General features: G+C 44.3%; 1 protein-coding gene across 3 annotated transcripts in view; it reads left to right on the top strand.

Moving 5' to 3' along the window:
* Positions 1-18776, top strand: part of COL27A1 (collagen type XXVII alpha 1 chain) — a 752882-nt gene that overhangs the window by 468834 nt on the left and 265272 nt on the right. The gene's annotated exons all lie outside the window — the stretch shown is intronic.

The raw sequence follows: 18776 nt of genomic DNA, 5'->3' as shown, positions 1-18776 counted from the left end.
CCTTAACGACTTGAACTTGTAAGGTTGCTAATGTAATTTTCCCAAAATGGAGATCTCTTTTCAATTCTTGCCACAACGAAAGTAAATCTCCCCAAAGTGTAGGGAATTTGACAGTTGTCATTAGAGCAGTTCAATTTCCTGTCAGTGGTTGCAAGAACAGATTCTGGCATTGAATCTCTCCAATGGAGATACGATACAAACTTTACAGGGGTTCTAGCCCTGCTATAGTCTACTATAAACTTGAAAAGTTTTTGTTGGGGGGGTCTACTTTAATTCTGTAATTCCTGAGTATGTCAATGTATTTATTATATTTATTAGTCATACTATTACCTTTTCATAATTGGCTGCAGTGGGCAAATTGAGTGGCAGCTTTATGATTTTGTTAGGCTGTATTGTACGTACAGTCATTCTAAAATCATAATTCTTGCTATGACATTAGTTATAGGTAGTTCTTGATTTTTAATTTTACATGTAGACTAAAAAAAAGTAACTTTGGACAAAGTTTGTGTTGGTTGTATGTGGAATGAGGTGTTTATTGGCATGTATGACCCCAGTAGAAAAGGTATGCTTATCTCACAACTAGGGTTTTACTATCAGCTGAACTTTTTTCCACTCTCCAGTGTATCCTTATGGAGAAATCGCTAGGGACCAGTGATGATACTGTTGGTGCTTGTTACTTACAGAAATTTTCATTTGAAATACTGTTTATAAAAAATGCTTTTAGTAGATAGTAGCCCGGAAGTTCAGCTCACAGTACAGCTCTGGCTTTGTCCGTAGGATAGGAGGTGGGGAGGAGGTATACAGTGGTCACATAGGCCTTTGTATATCGAAAGCCAACCCTCTTAGCTGGTTTACCCATTGTAAAACTTGCCCTCTTCTGTCCTTAAGATATCTCTAGAATGTCAGATTTGCCATCACTTTCTGCCTTGGGAATAGTAAGGGTGAAAGTTCAAGTACGGGGACACAGTATATACTAGACAGGTTTAAACCTTCCCTACTCTATCCAAAACCTAAAGGTTTTAGCTTTGCATAAAATATAAGAGCTAGATGGTGATTTCACTCCGGAAAAACATCCTCTGTACCCTTCCACTTCCAGCTAGTCTTAGTTTTTTTTGGGGGGGGGGTTTGTTTGGGAGGAACTTGCTCTTTTTTTGTTAAAATTCTTTCTGGAAGCTATAGGATTCTAAGTTTTAACTGCTCAACTTCAGCTTCTCCCACGGCTTTTTGGATTTGTTGACACCTTGGCTAAATTTTTGGGGACCATGGAAGGGTCACTGCCTGGACTGGCCTGGCAGTGCCAACCTATAATGCCGCTTTGGGTACTGGATCCTATGTGGGTGCTCTAGCATGATGTGCATGGTGTTGTGCTAGCTACTGGGTGCTGTACAGGTCCAGAGCCAAGGTTCATTGGCTTGTGGAGCCCAGTCTCTGAAAAAATACCTTTTATAGGTATGCTCATTCAGGAGGGTGACGTTGGAATGGGTCTTGTCTCTTTATTCCTGCATTACTTGGATTTAGACATCTACTGCGGTAAGTCCAACCTAGTGCCCTTAATCTTGGTCCCAGTATCCTGGCTGTAATTCCTGTTACTGGCTAGTGGAGGGGGCTGCAACACTTTTGAAATCTGTCGCAGCCAAGGATTTGGAGCACCAGTTGTTTAAATATGACACAGGTTTTCTGGGCCTTTTTGTTGTAGCACCCCTGATGTATTGTTCATGTGCATGCCATCTTGGATTCTTTGGGTATGTTATTCCTGGATGGAAACCCAGCTCCCAAAGGTGCAGCGCAAATATCCTTCAGATGTCACCTGGGTTTTCCAGCAGACTGCAGTGCCGGACACAGGCAGCTTGCCCTTGCCCCTAAGCAGCATGGCGGATATGAGTATCTCTTTTAGGGACATCTAACACAGCTCATGACAGATTGTAAGAGCAGTAGCATTTGGGGATCAAAGGGCCTTGCTGGCTTAGACCCAGCTGATAGCTCGAGTTAGGGTGTTTACCCTCCCCTCACATAATCCAAGTCTCCCCCATTTTGTTTTCCTACCCTCCTCTGGGGCCTAGAGAGGAATTCTCTGCTGCCATGTTTGACTTTATGGGTGGGCTCCCAGCCCTCTTGAAGAGTGTTCATCACAGGGGTCAAAACCAGGTCCCTTCAGTCTCCCTTCCAGTATTGGTCCCTCACTTTTCCCCTGCAACCACCGCTCTGCATTAGGAAGGGAGCGAGGAGGAGGAAGGTGAGGCGGTATCCGCTTTTGGAAAATGCGACTCAGAAGAGATGTTCTCTACTGAGATATCTCCTAAACCATAAGATGCCGTTTTTGTCCTTACTGATGAGGTGCATTCCTGGGTCAGCCACCCTCCAAAGGTCTATCGCTTGGGCTCTGTATACTGCCCATACCTCCTAAAACCTTTCCTGTCCTCTCCCTCCTTTAGCCAAGACTGAAAGGTATCTGGCCTCATCCTGAATAGATTTTTACATTGAAGAGGGGTTCCTGGAAAAATTGATCTGTCCTCGTCGTGGACCCAGCCACCACTTACCTTAACAAAACCTTGATGTTCCCGTTTTTAAGGACATGGTGAAAAAGAGAAGGCCTTATTTGCCCTCTCTGGGCCCACAAGGCAATCGGCTGTTGCATCATGGCAGTCTACCAGACCCTGGCTGTCTGGACTAACTGTATTACTTGTGACCCTGGATCCATTTTAATGAACCCCCTGGCCCATCATCACTTATGCATGTGATCCTGTGATATGGCGTAGAGTGCTGGGTGGATCTGCTTCATCAACTATCCAGGATGAGCTTTCCTTGTGCTCACATTTCTAATTTGTCTTCCTTTCCACAAAGACAAGTGGATCCCTGCACTGCTATTCTTCAGCACCTTGCACAGGAAGTTATTGTCCCAGTTCTGGTCAGGATGTTGTCAGGGGTTTTACTCCAACCTCTTCATTGTTCCTAAGGAAAATTGAGGTGTGGACTGTAGTCTGGATTTCAAGACCGTCAACCTCTAGGGGTTCAGAATTTCCGCGTGGAAACTACCAGGCTGGTCATTGCTTCCCTCCTACTAAAATATAAAGAATTCCATGCTTAATGCAATTTCATATGTCTAAGATTAGACTGCAGCACAAAAATCTTGCACCGAAGTGACCAAAGAAAATGTCCAGCAAAAAGTTAGTAAGTGCTTCTCACCAGTGTAATCCCTTCAGTGCTCCACCACCAATGCACACTAGCACCCTTTACCAGACAATTAGACGCATCTAAATATTGTTACTCCATCATTGTCCATTTAGCAGAATGAAGTAGGTAGGTAAGCAAGCTGCATTGTTTACCTGTGCTAGAGACCTCAACCTAGCTATGCAGCATGGCAGGGGATATGGGAATACCAGATCTGCAAATATTTTAGCCACTGAACATCTACAGGTCGCCAGAACTAGTGTCCCCATGGGGAAATTTCCCCCATATACGGTATTACTTTTCTGGGGACAACTTAAAATGTGGAATTTTCTTTACTTTCACTTTCAATGATAATGGTAAACAGGACAAATGGGAAGGCAATCAAAAAACAGAAAACTGAGAAGTGTTCTAATCCTTCCCACTCTGTCCAAAACTAAAAAAAATAAACTTTTGCCTTTAGTTATACTTTAAACTGTATTTCACTGTTGGGCTGAAGTTAGAATTGTACACATTGTGTTAGCTCAAATTTAACATTCCCTCTACTACTGACCAAAGTTTGGGAATCATTGCCCTCATGGAAGCAGGGTGTTGTACTCCATATACTTTTGCAACAGCGCCATCAAGAGGTCTTCATTCAATACACAGCAATTGTTTTAACCAAAATATATAATCTCTTGCATTCATGCTGTTGGTCCTTTTAGATAGGAACAAAGTATAATTTGTCAGAAAAATTCTAAATGCTCATTGTGAGCCATAAACCTACAGTAACCAAAAAATATTGTTTTATGGCAATACCTTGTATAGAAAAAATAGTATATTTTCTAGCAGCTGCCAGGAAGAGAAACCTCCCTCTTCCAGAAATTGGGAATGTACAGTATGCTGTAAAGAGAAGGAATTCTGTCAGCCTTTTTCCACTGCTGCCCTTGACAAAGGCAATCTTGTGTGGAATAGCAGAATTTCTTGCACTTCCTTGGTCCTGATAGGAGATGTTTCCAGCAGGAAAATCTTCTGCACCGTGTTTGTTTTTGCTGGGGTTTGAAAGATGGCTTTTTAGTGTGCATACAGCACCAGTGATGAATGGCTGTGAGGCTGGGCACAGCGGATAGGCTCCAAACACCGAGCTTCGTGTCTCACCTTCTCATCGGCCTCTTCCTGTATGGTTATATGTTTCAGAAAATTCGATACCAAGTCATGCCTGTCTGGGGGAGTCGACAGGTTGGCAGTCGGGGTCAGGTTATATAATTTGTGGTAAAAGGAAACAAATTGGGCAGCTATATCAGGGGTAGAAGTCATTTTACGTCCCAAAGCATCTGTTATGGAATGTACCGTTGACGCCTCTTTTTTTTCCTGCAATGCTCTAGCCAACCCCCTCCCGGCTTTATTGCCATATTCGTAAAAGTATTTTTGCGATAGAGTATATTTTCGTCTTATTTGTTTACATAATAAATCTAGCATTTCATTTCTGGCCTGAGTGAGCGCCCTCAGGGATTGGAGAGCTTGAGATTGTTTATGTGCCTTTTCAAGCTATGCGATTTTGTTAGTCATTTCTCATGGTTGCTATCGGGTTTGGTTATGCTGGGTTCGGAGTAGCCAAATAGTGTAGACAGGTCCGAGTTTCGGAGCTGACAAAGGTAGGAACAGGGATACTCCAAAGGATTGGGAGGAACAGAGTCAAGAAAATATAGCGGGACGGGAAGATAGAAAGTGGAAAGGGTAGTTAGATACCGACTATAGGTAACCTGGTGGGTACCTTTTCCTATATTACAGAACGTCAGTATAGGATCTGTATATAATATGCTAGTAAAAATTATTCTGATCTGAAAAAAAAAAAAAAGAAAAAATCAGTCCACCGATTGGGGGGGGGGGTAGGGGGGTGGGGGTGGTGGCAACGTCGCGAGGAAAAAATATCATGATGAATAGGCCGTCAGACTTTCGGCCTCCTGGAGATTTCGAGGTGTAATGAACCTTAACTGGGAAACCTCTTAAGGGGCGGTGGGAGAATAGGTTATGAGTTGGCTCATTTGCAAACCTTGTGAACAGCAAGTGAGATTCACATGTTGGCAGAAATAGTGATGTGTGCGTGTGTAGAAGTAGGTGGGGTCAGATCCGCACTAGTAATGTAGGACCAAACTAAATGTGAAGTGGGTTGAATTGGGTATAGGCAAGATATGAATGGCAACAACAGGATCCAAAAAACAAGTTTAACAAGAGCATATTTGCTGTATTGTGTGCGAACTTGCACCTCCTTATAACCAAACCTAAAATAAGATTAACTGAACACACACAAAAAGAGGCAATACAACAACCGGGTGATAAATGAATGACAATGATGTTGCCTATGATTGCAGGAGTAGCCCTTAGATGGTACATCACCTTAACATCACTGGAGGCTAGTCATAGCTTTTTATCTCTCTGGGTGTATCCGAGTATGTATCAGGATATGTGTGAGGAACTACATGGCGTCCTTAACTATCTTCAGATAGAATTATCTGTTGTCACTTTATATAGCCATTCGTAACCCACCCCAGAGTACATAGATCTGCATCACCATTAGATATTTGCACGTGAATTCGAGGGGATGGGGTCACCTGAGAGGGGGGATGCAAGCTCCAGTAAACAACCTAGGACAGATTATAACATTAGGTTGGTATTACCCTCTCAATTCCTTAAGTGAGTGAGCATAGTGTATGGGTAGGTTGTTAGTTGGAGAGTGCGTCCTGCAGTGGGAGTTTTCTAGCGTAACCTGTTTAATGGTATCCAGGCTGGGTTATGGCTCCTGTCTACGCTGGGTATCATTAAATAAACATGAGCTCTAAGGTGGGTGCCCTTTATCTCGTGGTTATGGATAATAGGGGATTCGTGAACCTTAGGCCATATGTGAACAAATGTAGTAAGTTATGTCGTCCACAAGTAAGTGCCGAAGCAGGTCACTAGTAGGTGTTGGACATTCCGGCAATGCGTATCTTGTGGGGAGCGGGACTATATTGCTCCTTCTATGGAAGTCTACACAGCTCCAAAACTAGGTAATGGATAGACATTCATGTGAGTGTAACAACAGAGAGGTAATCCTAAGAGCGGGATCTCCGTCTCGGTAGGGTATTACATAAGATACGAGCGTCAGTGCTATTCTGTCTCTTAGGGCAGTATAGGAACAGGTGTATGTAATATCGTCTACCAAACAGAGTGATAATGTAAATAAAGGGGCATATTAATAAGGGGGGTGCAATAGTAAAATAAAATGGTATATCATGTTATTCCTAAAAGTCAGATGATGATGACTATTAGGGAGTCCCATATACTCAGACTCCCGTCATGTTGCGGGTTTGCTGGAATGCAGTAGATCCGGATCTCTTTGAGTTTGTGATCGCCAGAGCTGTTATTCCGGCCCGTGTGCAGGGAAATTGCGAGACAGATCACAGACTATACTGTCCTCTGCATTCCCAGATATGGGAGAGGTGTCACCGAATCATATATAGTGTCTTCGATTGTCTTTTAACATCCATGGGGTCCTGAGGCAGAAGCGGATTGGCAGTCAATTCAATATAGATAGATCAACATCTTGTCCTTGTCACTCGAAACTTAGTTCCCGCCATGATCATATCAGTGGCAGAATGAAAGAGCATTCCCCCACCCCCAAAAAAGGGAGGGGCGAGGGGGGTTTACTGTTAGAACATACTAAGGGCAATCTAAGAGCGATGTCATGCTGGGTTATAAACTATGTAATCTGATATAGCTGTTGCAGCACTAAAAGTATTCAAACACCGTAATGGCAACCGTCAGGCCCCTGAGCAAACAGGAATGATTCAGTCATGTAGCCAAAATATGGGCAGAATACTTAGCGATCCCTGCGGGCTCTTCTAGGGAGAGGGCCATTCGCTGATCCCTGCTGTTGTCTGTTTGGAGTAGGACCTTGGTAACGGTTTGGGGGGGATGGGGAGCGGCAGCGTCTGAGTGATGCTGCAGATACCTCCATCGCTTCTTCTTGTTCCCTACGGGAGAAGGGCCGCTGCTGAGTGAAATCCGCATACCAGTTGGGTAGATCTACATACGGAATGTCCAGTGTTCGGCAGAAGTTGTCCAGATCCTTCGGTATCCGTAGCAGGGCAGTGCGGGAATTGCGTGATGCCTGCAAGCCGAACGGGAATTTCCAGAGGTATGGTATTCCATTTGTACGGAGGACCTCTAGAAGCAGGCAGAGATCCCTGCGGTTCTTCAATGTGATGGCCGACAGATCCTGATAAATGTGGATTGCTTGGCCGTCATGCAGCATGTCACCGTTCAGTCGAGCACTGTGAAGGATTTCTTATATTAAAGAATAGTCCACAATACAGAAAATAACATCACACGTTGGGTCAGTCTCCTTGCCTTTGGGCCTAAGGGCTCTGTGGATACGATCCATCGCAATTGGGAGTCTGGGTAGGCCTATCCAGAAGGCGGTTGAATATGGAGGACACAGCGGAGGATAGATGGTCGTTATCTACATTCTCGGGTAATCCTCTCACCCTCAAATTGTGCCTTCGTCCTCGGTTATTGAGGTCTTCAACGTGTCTTTGAAGGTCTCTCAGATACAGAGTATGTGTGTCCGTCGTTCTTTCCAAGTTAGTCAGCTCGGTCTGATGGCGGTTAGTTGCGTTTTCTACAACCTGCACTCTGCCTGCAATCGCCTGAATTTCATGGCAGAGGTCCGCGATGGCTGCTGACAGGGTATCTTTGATATCCGTTGCTACAGTGCGTAGATCGGAGAGTGTCAGCTGTGGATTTGAGTGTGGGTTCGGGGTAACCGACGGCTGAGTAGAGGTCGGAGCCGTGAGGGAGAGTATAATGTCTGCGGGGTTCCGTGCAGTGTGTGAGGCGGCATCCGCCATATTGTTCCTTTTGAGCTCGGAACATCTCAGGGATTTGGCGGTTATTCCTGTTGTCGGTTTCCCTCGGCGAACGGGAGCGGGAACCCGAAGTATCCCGGGATGAGGTTCCCATTATAGTGAATGGTGAATTCACCTCGATAGCTTAAAAAGTTGAAAACGGAGGCCTCAGTCTGACGGAGCTAAAGCTTCAAGCAGCCATCTTCCTCAGCAGGCAAACCACGCCCCCCTCTCATCAGCCTCTTCCTGTAACTGCTTTGCACCTTCCGTGGCTGAAGAATTCTTCCTTTGTTAGGACAGCCTCGTTCATATATAGCGACGACTGTGCCGAAAGTCTAATTGCGGTACCTTTGAACGTCCAGGTTTTACAGGATTGCTTCCTGGCCAGAGTGCCATATCTCTTAAAGCTGATTTCCAGCCAGCTGTTAAAGACAGAAATAATTAAGCCCTATATTAACTCATTCTTAAATCATTTTGTTTTTCAATGCAAGCAGTGTAAGTACCTACATTTGACCTGGTATCAGCTCCAGTAGTCACTGTACAGCAAAGTTTAAATTAGGGAAATGAACACCACAAGAAGTCAATCAGTTGTGCTATAGTGCAAAGATCGGGCTGATTGGAGGAGGAGAGCTCAGAATGGAGAAGTATTACCTCTTTCTACAGCTTCTTTTTTGCTGTACAGGAAGGAGGAGCAACACAAGACCTGCAAGTGTTACTAAACTGCAACAGAGAAAAATCAGTTGTCCTGCCTTACCAGGCAGGACTTTTTTTGTGTGGCAGAGCTGTGTAAAACTCAGCACTGGTTAGACAGAAATGCAAATACTTTGGCAGGTAATTTTATACATACAGTGCCTTGCAAAGGTATTCACCCTTACATATTTTGTTACATTAAAGCCTTTAGTTCAATGTCTAAGTGTCACATGATATGTCATTACATATACACACCTTTTCTGAAAGGCCCCAGAGGCTGCAACTCCTAAGCAAGAGGCACCGCTGACCAAACGCTGCCATGAAGACCAAGGAACTCTCCAAACAAGTAAGGGACAGTGTTGAGAAGTACAAGTCAGGGTTAGGTTATAAAAAAAATCCAAATCTTTGATGATCCTGAGAAGCACCATCAAATCTATCATAACCAAATGGAAAGAACATGACACAACAACAAACCTGCCAAAAGACAGCCGCACACCAAAGCTCACGGACCAGGCAAGGAGGGCATTAATCAGAGAGGCAGCACAGAAACCTAAGGTAACCCTGGAGGAGCTGCAGAGTTCCACAGCAGAAACTGGAGTATGTGTACATAGGATGACAATAAGCCGTATGCTCCATAGAGTTGGTCTTTATGGCAGAGTGGCCAGAAGAAAGCCGTTACTTTCAGCAAAAAACAAAATGGCTTGTTTTGCGTTTTCAAAAAGGCACATGGGAGACTCCCAAAATGTATAGAGGAAGAAGCTCTTGTTTGATGAGACTAAAATTTAACTTTTTGGCCATCAAAGAAAACGCTACGTCTGGCGCAAACCCATCACATCACCCAAAGAACACCATCCACACAGTGAAACATGGTGGTGGTGGCAGCATCATGCTGTGGGGATGTTTTTCAGCAGGCGGGACTGGGAAACTGGCCAGGGTTGAGGGAAAGATGGATGGTGCTAAATACAGGGATATTCTTGTATAAAACCTGTACCACTCTGTGTGATTTGAGGCTAGGATGGAGGTTCACCTTCCAGCAGGACAATGACCCCAAACACATTGCTAAAACAACACTTGAGTGGTTCATGGGGAAACATGTAAATGTGTTGGAATGACCTAGTCAAAGCCCAGACCTCAATCCAATAGAAAATCTGTGTTCAGACTTAAAGATTGCTATTCCCAAGCACAAACCATCCAACTTGAAGGAGCTGGAGCAGTTTTGCAAGGAGGAATGCCAAAATCCAAAATGCAAATATCCCAGTGGTAAGATGTGGCAAGCTCACGACGTATTCAAAGCGACTTGAAGCTATGATAGCCACAGAATTGGCTCTACTAAGTATTGACTTTAGGGGGGTGAATAGTTATGCACATTGACTTTTTCTGTTATTTTGTCCTATTTGCTTCACAATAAAAAAAAATCTTCAAAGTTGCGGCATGTTCTGTAAATGAACCACTTCACCCCCGAAAGAATTTACCCCCTTCCTGACCAGAGCACGAATCGGCACTGCATAATTTTACTGACAATTGCATGTTTGTGTGACATTGCACCCAAATAAAATTGACGTCCTTTTTTTCCCCACAAATAGAGCTTTTGTTTGGTGGTATTTGATCGCCTCTGCGGTTTTTATTTTTTGCACTATAAACAAAAAAAGAGTGACAATTTTGATAAAAACACAATACTTTGTACTTTTTTGCTATAATAAATATCCCCATTTTTTTTTTAAAAAAAAAAGCTAATTTTTTTCTCAGTTTAGACCAATATTTATTATTCTACATATTTTTGGATTAAAAAAATCGCAATAAGCATATGTTGATTGGTTTGCTAAAAAGTTATATCCTCTACAAAATAGGGGATAGATTTATAGCATTTTTTATTTTTTTACTAGTAATGGTGGCAATCTGTGATTTTTTTTTTTTTTGACTGCGACATTATGGCAGACACATCAGACAATTTTGACACATTTTTGGGACCATTAACATTAATACAGTGATTGGAGCTATAAAAATGCATTGATTACTGTAAAAATGTCACTGGCAGTGAAGGGGTTAACACTAGGGGGCAATCAAGGGGTTAACTGTTCCCTGGAAGGTGATTCTAACTGAAGGGGGAGGGGACTGACTAGAGGAAGTGACGGATCATGGTTCCTGGCTAATAGGAACACACAATCTGTCATTCCTCTCAGAACAGAACAAGGATTTATGTGTTTACACACACACACACTTCCCTGTTCTGTCCCTCGTGATCGCTTTTTTCGCCGGCGGTCATCGCGGCCATTGGCCACGAGCATCGGCACCCCCGCGCGTGCCTGGTGTCCCGACCCCGCGAGCCGATGTATAGCTATGATGGTTCGCGCAGGGGAGCCAACCTGCCGCAGTATAACTGTGCCGGCTGGTCAGGAAGTGGTTAAATTATGCAAATCCTCAAACAATCCAAGTTAATTCCAGGTTGTGAGGAAACAAAACACGAAAAATGCCAATGGGGGTGTATAATTCTGCAAGGCACTTTATCTGTAATAAGTTGTTTACCTTAAATTCTGCTCTGAAGCTTCTCACAGCTTGAGAGGAAATGCAGCAGACTATCAAAAAGCAGAAAGGTTATATAAAAAGGAAACTTGTCCTGGAGGAATATGAAGTCTGCCATTGCTCACCTTTTTAAAAATGCTAGCTGCCTTTCCCTGACTTTTTTAGTCATTGACCAGAAGCAGGCATACAGCAAGTAAAAACTAGAGTAAAGCTGGTCTTCCTGATCTGCATACTTAGTGTGGGTCAGGGACAAAAAAATATTGAAGACAATAAATCCGCTTTGCTGCCAGGCATCTAGTACTTTTTTGTAAGTTGAGGCCGGCCATACACTGTTCCTGCTGTACCGGGCAAGATTTGAATCTATAATGGGTAGGCTGAATGTACCAAGTTAATCAATCTTTCAACTTGGGTACAACCAGCCTGCTGGATTATCTTGCGATTATCACTAGCAGCTGCTATAGCAGCCGCCAACGATAGGCGCTTTCTATGAGCGGGGACAGCTAAGTAATTGCAGGTAACATTTTTCTGTCAGTACAGAATACACATACTCGCCATCTTCTGGCTCTACCCCAATAACTGAGCAATCAAAGACCACTGATCACTCGGTTCTCAGGTCTGCTCATCTACTGCTTTGTGCTCTGCTTCTCCAGTTCTTACTGGAGCGCCAGACAGTGAAGGGGAGCAGGAGTGGCTGGCTCAGGCTTTCAGCAGTGCGCTGAGAGGATGAGCCAGCTGCAAGTCAGCCTGGACCAGCTCTGTGATGTCAGACTCTGGGTCACAGGAATGCAGAACAAAAAGTGCACTCCTGCTACCCAAAGGAGAAGTATATGGCCAAAGCGTTTTTTTTAACCAGCTTTGCATTGTTTTGTTGAGAAATATGGTTTCCTATGTTTATATAGTAAGATAAAATATAAGCATCATAAATCATAAGTAATTTTCTTCTGTGTGTAGAATGTTCTATGTTCATGTATTTGGGAACTCCATGCTCCATAATTCTCTGGCAGCTTTACTCTTACTGCCATGTTGAATGACCCATTGAAGTTAGGTCATAGCTGCTTTGGCAGTCACGGCATAGGAAAAGATGAGATTTTCCTAAGTAAGTCTCACTTGGCTCCCATTAGATTTGCAGCCATCAGCTGAAATGAAATTGCGTAAACTCTGCAACCCAAGAATGAATCCATAAGCTTCACGTAAGTGTAAATCCTCATTCCTTATAGATGCTGGCAACTCATGCTTTCCAAGAAGTATACACAGACTGATTTCGTAAAGAATGAACCACAACTGTTGTGGATTAATGTCCATGGCTCTCTTTTTGTCACCGCCTGCCACTGTATTTACTGTTCCAACTATAATCAATAACAATTTTGAGACTGAAAGTTTGAAGAAGAATAAATTGTACCTGAACCTTGAAAACTGCTAAAATATGCCATGTAGAAGTATTTTTGGATTGCATTTTTATACACATACATCAGAATAGTAAATAAAGTAGATGTAAACCCTAAGTAAATCACATTTAGCTTGGTAAAGCACTAGGTATCCTAGTAACAGTTTCCTTGTGTTACAGAATAAAATGCAGTGCCTTGAATTACATATGGTGGGAACGAGCTGTACTAAAGAAAAATGCACAAAAAATTGTGAGCTCCAACATATGCACCACAGCTCATGACGTGGACTTCTAGGCAGGATTTGCATATAATATACTATTGGCTTTGGGGGATCCCATGGCATGCAGGACCAATTCTGGAATAGTGAAAAGAAATAGGCAGACGTGTTGGATATGCTGTGGTAAATATAACTCTAATAACTATAGTTCTGACACGTTCACTTTAAGCTCTCCATAGGCAATTAAAAGATCTGAAAATGAAATGTATATAAAAATAATCTTGCAAACAAGCATGTTTTGTATTGGCTGGCTCAGCATGTATATGCACAGTGTAGGTACACTTTGTACCATCCTAATCTCAGGAAATCTGTAAAGATCAGTGCGCAGAGAGCAATATGGCTCGAGGGGTCAAGTCCTGGGGAAAAATGTGTGGGAACTCCCACCCAAGATCCACTCCCCCACCAAAAAAAATAAAAAATAAAAATGATACGCTCATATGCATATATATTTCACAGAAAATACAGTGCAGCATTTATTTTAAAGTGCCATTTTACAAAAACAAAATAAGTTAACTTGTCAAACTAACAGAATAATCACCGCAAGAACGGAGGGGGACAGCAGAACGGAGGGGGACATGGAGGAAAACCGGAGGGGGACAGCAACAAAATGGAGGGGGACAGCAGAACGGAGGGGGACACGGAGGAAAACTGGAGAGGGACACGGAGGAAAAACTGAAGGGGGAGTGGGGGACAGCAGCAGAATGGTTTTAGTGGGGGACAGCAGCAGAACGGAGGGGGAGTCGGGGATAGCAGCAGAACGGAGGGGGAGTCGGGGATAGCAGCAGAACGGAGGGGGAGTCGGGGATAGCAGCAGAACGGAAGGGGAGTGGGGGACAGCAGCAGAACGGAGGGGGAGTGGGGGACAGCAGCAGAACGGAGGGGGAGTGGGGGACAGCAGCAGAATGGAGGGGGAGTGGGGGACAGCAGCAGAACGGAGGGGGAGTGGGGGACAGCAGCAGAACGGAGGGGGAGTGGGGGACAGCAGCAGAACGGAGAGGGAGTGGGGGACAGCAGCAGAACGGAGGGGGAGTGGGGGACAGCAGCAGAACGGAGGGGGAGTGGGGGACAGCAGCAGAACGGAGGGGGAGTGGGGGACAGCAGCAGAACGGAGGGGGAGTGGGGGACAGCAGCAGAACGGAGGGGGAGTGGGGGACAGCAGCAGAACGGAGGGGGAGTGGAGGACAGCAGCAGAACGGAGGGGGAGTGGAGGACAGCAGCAGAACGGAGGGGGAGTGGAGGACAGCAGCAGAACGGAGGGGGAGTGGAGGACAGCAGCAGAACGGAGGGGGAGTGGAGGACAGCAGCAGAACGGAGGGGGAGTGGAGGAACGCAGCAGAACGGAGGGGGAGTGGAGGAACGCAGCAGAACGCAGGGGGAGCGGAGGAACGCAGCAGAACGGAGGGGGAGCGGAGGAACGCAGCAGAACGGAGGGGGAGCGGAGGAACGCAGCAGAACGGAGGGGGAGCGGAGGAACGCAGCAGAACGGAGGGGGAGCGGAGGACAGCAGCAGAACGGAGGGGGAGCGGAGGACAGCAGCAGAACGGAGGGGGAGCGGAGGACAGCAGCAGAACGGAGGGGGAGCGGAGGACAGCAGCAGAACGGAGGGGGAGCGGAGGACAGCAGCAGAACGGAGGGGGAGCGGAGGACAGCAGCAGAACGGAGGGGGAGCGGAGGACAGCAGCAGAACGGAGGGGGAGCGGAGGACAGCAGCAGAACGGAGGGGGAGCGGAGGACAGCAGCAGAACGGAGGGGGAGCGGAGGACAGCAGCAGTAAGTGTGGCTCTGTCTGGTGTGGTGTCTGTGGCTGGCTGCTCTCTCTCGGAGGCGCTGCTCAGCCTAGCAACCAGTTACTCAGGCATATGCAGGATGTGGCTGCTAATGGGAACTGAGTTCCTGTTGTGGAAAAAGTACAGCAACTCCGTTCCCATGCGTTCCTGCAGGACTTGAGCCCTGTGTAGACATATGATGATCTCCCAGTTCAACACTAAAAGGCGTGTCAGGGATGGAATAGTAGGTGATGGTCATCTCAATTGTTTGGCCACATTTGAAGTCTAACTCTATTTTTTAATTTTTTTTATTTTTTTGGAGCTAAAGTGAGGAAGAGTTGTTTTTTAGTTGCTGTCTGTATTTCATTTAGGGAGATTTCACCTTTTTTTCCAGTGCCTTTGACTCCTGTATTACTAGGACATTAATAAGTTATTTTTACATCTCATCAATCAAAGCAACAGTGACCATTATACATTTATGTAAAGCAAGGAGGACTATTTATATTGTGTTTCCTATGTGCAGTTATAAAAAGATACATCATAGGCATTGATAAGCAAAATAAAATTGAGGTGTTCCTCAAGTGATAGCTAATTAGGTTCCATCTGTAACTTTTCTACTGAAGGTTAGAATATAATGCTAAAGACTGTAAACAACCTGAAAATAACAAGCAAAACTTCTGCTTCCTGAACTCACAGGGCAGGGAGTATACATGTCACCAAAGGGCCCTTGTGAAAAACAATTGTTCGCCCCTCTATTCATGAATTGCCTAAATACAGACTCAATAGATAAACATTTTCATGATTTGTAAGCTACAGTTGGGAAAATAATTATTTGATTTCCTGCAGATTTTGTAAGTTTGCCCACTGACAAAGAAATGAAAGGTCTATAATTTTTATCATGGGTGTATTTTAAATGATAGAGACTGAATAGCAACCAAAAATCGAGAAAAAACACATGTTATAAATTGAGTTGCAGTTCAATGAGTGAATTAAATATTTGATCCCCAAGCAAAACATGACTTAGTACTTGGTGGAGAAACCCTTTTTGGCAAGCACAGAGGTAAGGCATTGGTGACCAGGTTTGCACACATCTCATGATTTTGGTCCACTCTTCTTTACAGCAGATCTTCTCTACATCCTTAAAGTGGATGTAAACCCCATTCGTGAAATCTGACCTGGGCACATATATCCGTAGTGTTTACATCTCTCTCTCCAAAGTCCCATGTCCTTCTGCTGCTTCATTATTCTGTTATCAGCATGATAACTGACAGGTTCTCCATCACAGGAGGTAAAAGCATCTGGAAATATATGTTGGAGAGGTAACTTAGAGACAGATTAGCAGAGAGCTTGTCTATTCACAGCACAGCTCTGCGAGTTTCTTCATTCCTCTGCCTATGGGGGGGGGGGGGGGTGCCTTTACTCCAATCGGAGTCTGAAAAGCCAAAGACAGCAGATATAAATGTAAACCTTATGTAGGGAGATTTGTTTAATCTCTGTGTATCGTCTGTGGATGTTCACGTCACTGGGTATATATGAGGGTTTACAGCCACTTTAGGGAATCAAATACTTATTTTACTCCCTGAACAGCAAATCAATTTATAACATTTGTATCATGTGTTTTTTTCTGGATTTTTGGTTGATATCCTGTCTCTATCATTTAAAATACACATATGATAACAATTATAGACCCTTCATTTCTTTCTAAGTGGGCAAACTTACAAAATCTACAGGGGATCAAATTATTATTTTTGCCACTCTGAGGTAACACATTTCCATAGCCTCAAGTTTAAATGGCATCAAAATGAAGTAGGAGTAGTTTTCAGCGTGTTCCAATGTTCTTTGAGAAAGCACTGTGCCTAGCAAAAAATGTCTAAATAGAACTTATTCCTGCTGGCTATTTTAAAGCCTAACTGCAGTTTTTTGGGGAGTTTTTTTGTGACTTTGAAGAATTAACAATGGTCATTGTTGAAAAAATGCAGAAGTGGCAGCAGGTATCAACAGAAAAAGGTACCCAGAAAAAATATGCCAATAGTGGCGGAGGGTTGACGGATGAGTGGAACTTTCACTTAAGCAGAAGCAAAGTTCCGCTTTAAATAATTTGTTTGGACCACGCGGTTCCCAATGAACTATTTGCATCACAGATGCACCTGTTGTTAGGGCTGTATAAACGGTATGTAGCACATACAGTATACAGCGCTGTGTTCTGGCAGCAGAATAGGGAATTCCCATCCCGTTCCCAGAAAAAAATCAAGTTGGACTGAGTGCTGCTCAGTAGTTCAAAAGAAGCATTGTAGGCTTCCTGTGGTTGGTGGTGAAGAACATGACACCATCTGCAGGCCTCTTCATCTCAGCCAATCACAGGAAGCCCAATAATTATTGATGAAATACAATGCTTCCTTTGAATGGCTGAGCAGCGCTCAGCCCTACTTGATTTTGTTTCAGGAGTGGGACAGGGAGTCCCCATCCTGCTGCCCAAACACAGCAGTGTATACTGTATGTTGCTGATGCTACATACAGTTTTTATACAGTACAGCGCTGCCAGCGGGTGCATCTATTTGTGAAGACAATCTTGATCCAAACAAACTATTTAAAGAGGATGTAAACCCTGATGAGTTTACTTCCTCTTTCATTCTCTGCAAAGGCAAAGCATAATGGACTACTATGCATCGCATAGTAGTCCATTATGTGTCACTTACCTGACACAGGAGCCAGCGATGTCACCGCTGTCCCCTGTAGTACGGCGCATCCATCTTTTCGGTGGGGTCTCGCTGCTCCGCCGCTGTCATTCGGCAAAGCCGCAATGACGTCACTCCCGCGCATGCGCACGGGAGCCGACACGTGCGGCATCTTAGTCGTTGACGGCGCCGCGCTCAGTGGCATGCGCCGTAGACAGTGGTGCCTGTCTTTCAGCAAATATCTCCTAAACCGTGTAGGTTTAGGAGATATTTCTTGGACCTACAGGTAAGCCTTAATCTAGGCTTACCTGTAGGTCAAAGTGTGTTGTAAGGGTTTACAACCACTTTAAAGTTGTAAGAAGCCTGGAATTAGGCTTTAAAAAAATATATTTTATTTTGTATCTTGATGTGCAGTAGTCCTGGTACAATGGTCTGCACATACAGTGTGATTTTTCTGCCATAATGGCAAATATAAAGGAAGTTATCCCTGTGACTGCACATCAATCTCATCCCAGATACCTTCCTTTACACTGAGTGATCTTAGTAGCTGGGTTGATCTCACTCCCGACAAGCACTCCCAGCGGTGGACATCAAGGACTAATACCCCCTTCAGTGAGCCTGTGTGGCACATGATACAGGTCTTTTGGGTCACTGTATTGGCAACTGCCTATATTGGTAAGAGGTGCTCACTGCTGGAAAAACTTTCTGTGGGCAGACACATTGCTTCTCTGTCCTCTATGTAGAAAAACCAAGGAAGAAAGTATCACATGCAGTCACTGTCAGATGGGAATAAAGGCAATTCTCTGCACGGAGAGATTGCTAGCTCCCATCGCTTGGTTCGTGGAGAGATATCTTACTATATGTTGCTGGGGACCTATTTCCCTGTTTATAGATGAGCCTTACTGTGTGGCCAGAATTAGATTTATTGGGACGATAATAAAAATTATAGTGCTTGCATGTCTCCACGCTCTGTTTACATTGTCTAGTAAGATTCTAGAGAAGAACCTGCAACCTATTATAATAGATTCCCCCCAGGCAGTGTAGAGCTGTTACATTTCCGCCTGTGTCATTAATTACTTTGAGGAGCTTTTTGTTCTCAAGATTTTCATCTTCATAATAAATTACTTTAACTACATCAATAAGAATACAATCAAATCTACAATCGTCTGCAGGGTTTACATGTACCTACCACCTATTCCCAGCTTTGGTGTCAGTCGATGCATTAATGGTCCCTAGCATTGGTATCAGTGGCTGCAGTAATGACCCCCAGCATTGGTGTCAATGGCTGCCATAACCTCCAGCATTGATGTCAGTCATAACAAAGCTAACCCCAGGATATCAGTAATAGCAGTACCGGTGGCAGTAATGATCCAACATTGGTATCAGTGACTGCAACTACCCCCAGCATTGGATTCAGTGGCTGCACTACTAAA

This window comes from Lithobates pipiens, unplaced genomic scaffold, assembly GCF_037356315.1.
Source record: "Lithobates pipiens isolate NorthernLeopardFrog02 unplaced genomic scaffold, aLitPip1_a1.2 Scaffold_1, whole genome shotgun sequence".
NCBI lineage: Eukaryota > Metazoa > Chordata > Amphibia > Anura > Ranidae > Lithobates > Lithobates pipiens.
The sequence above is the reverse complement of the archived record's forward strand: the minus strand, read 5'-3'. Positions and strand labels throughout refer to the sequence as shown.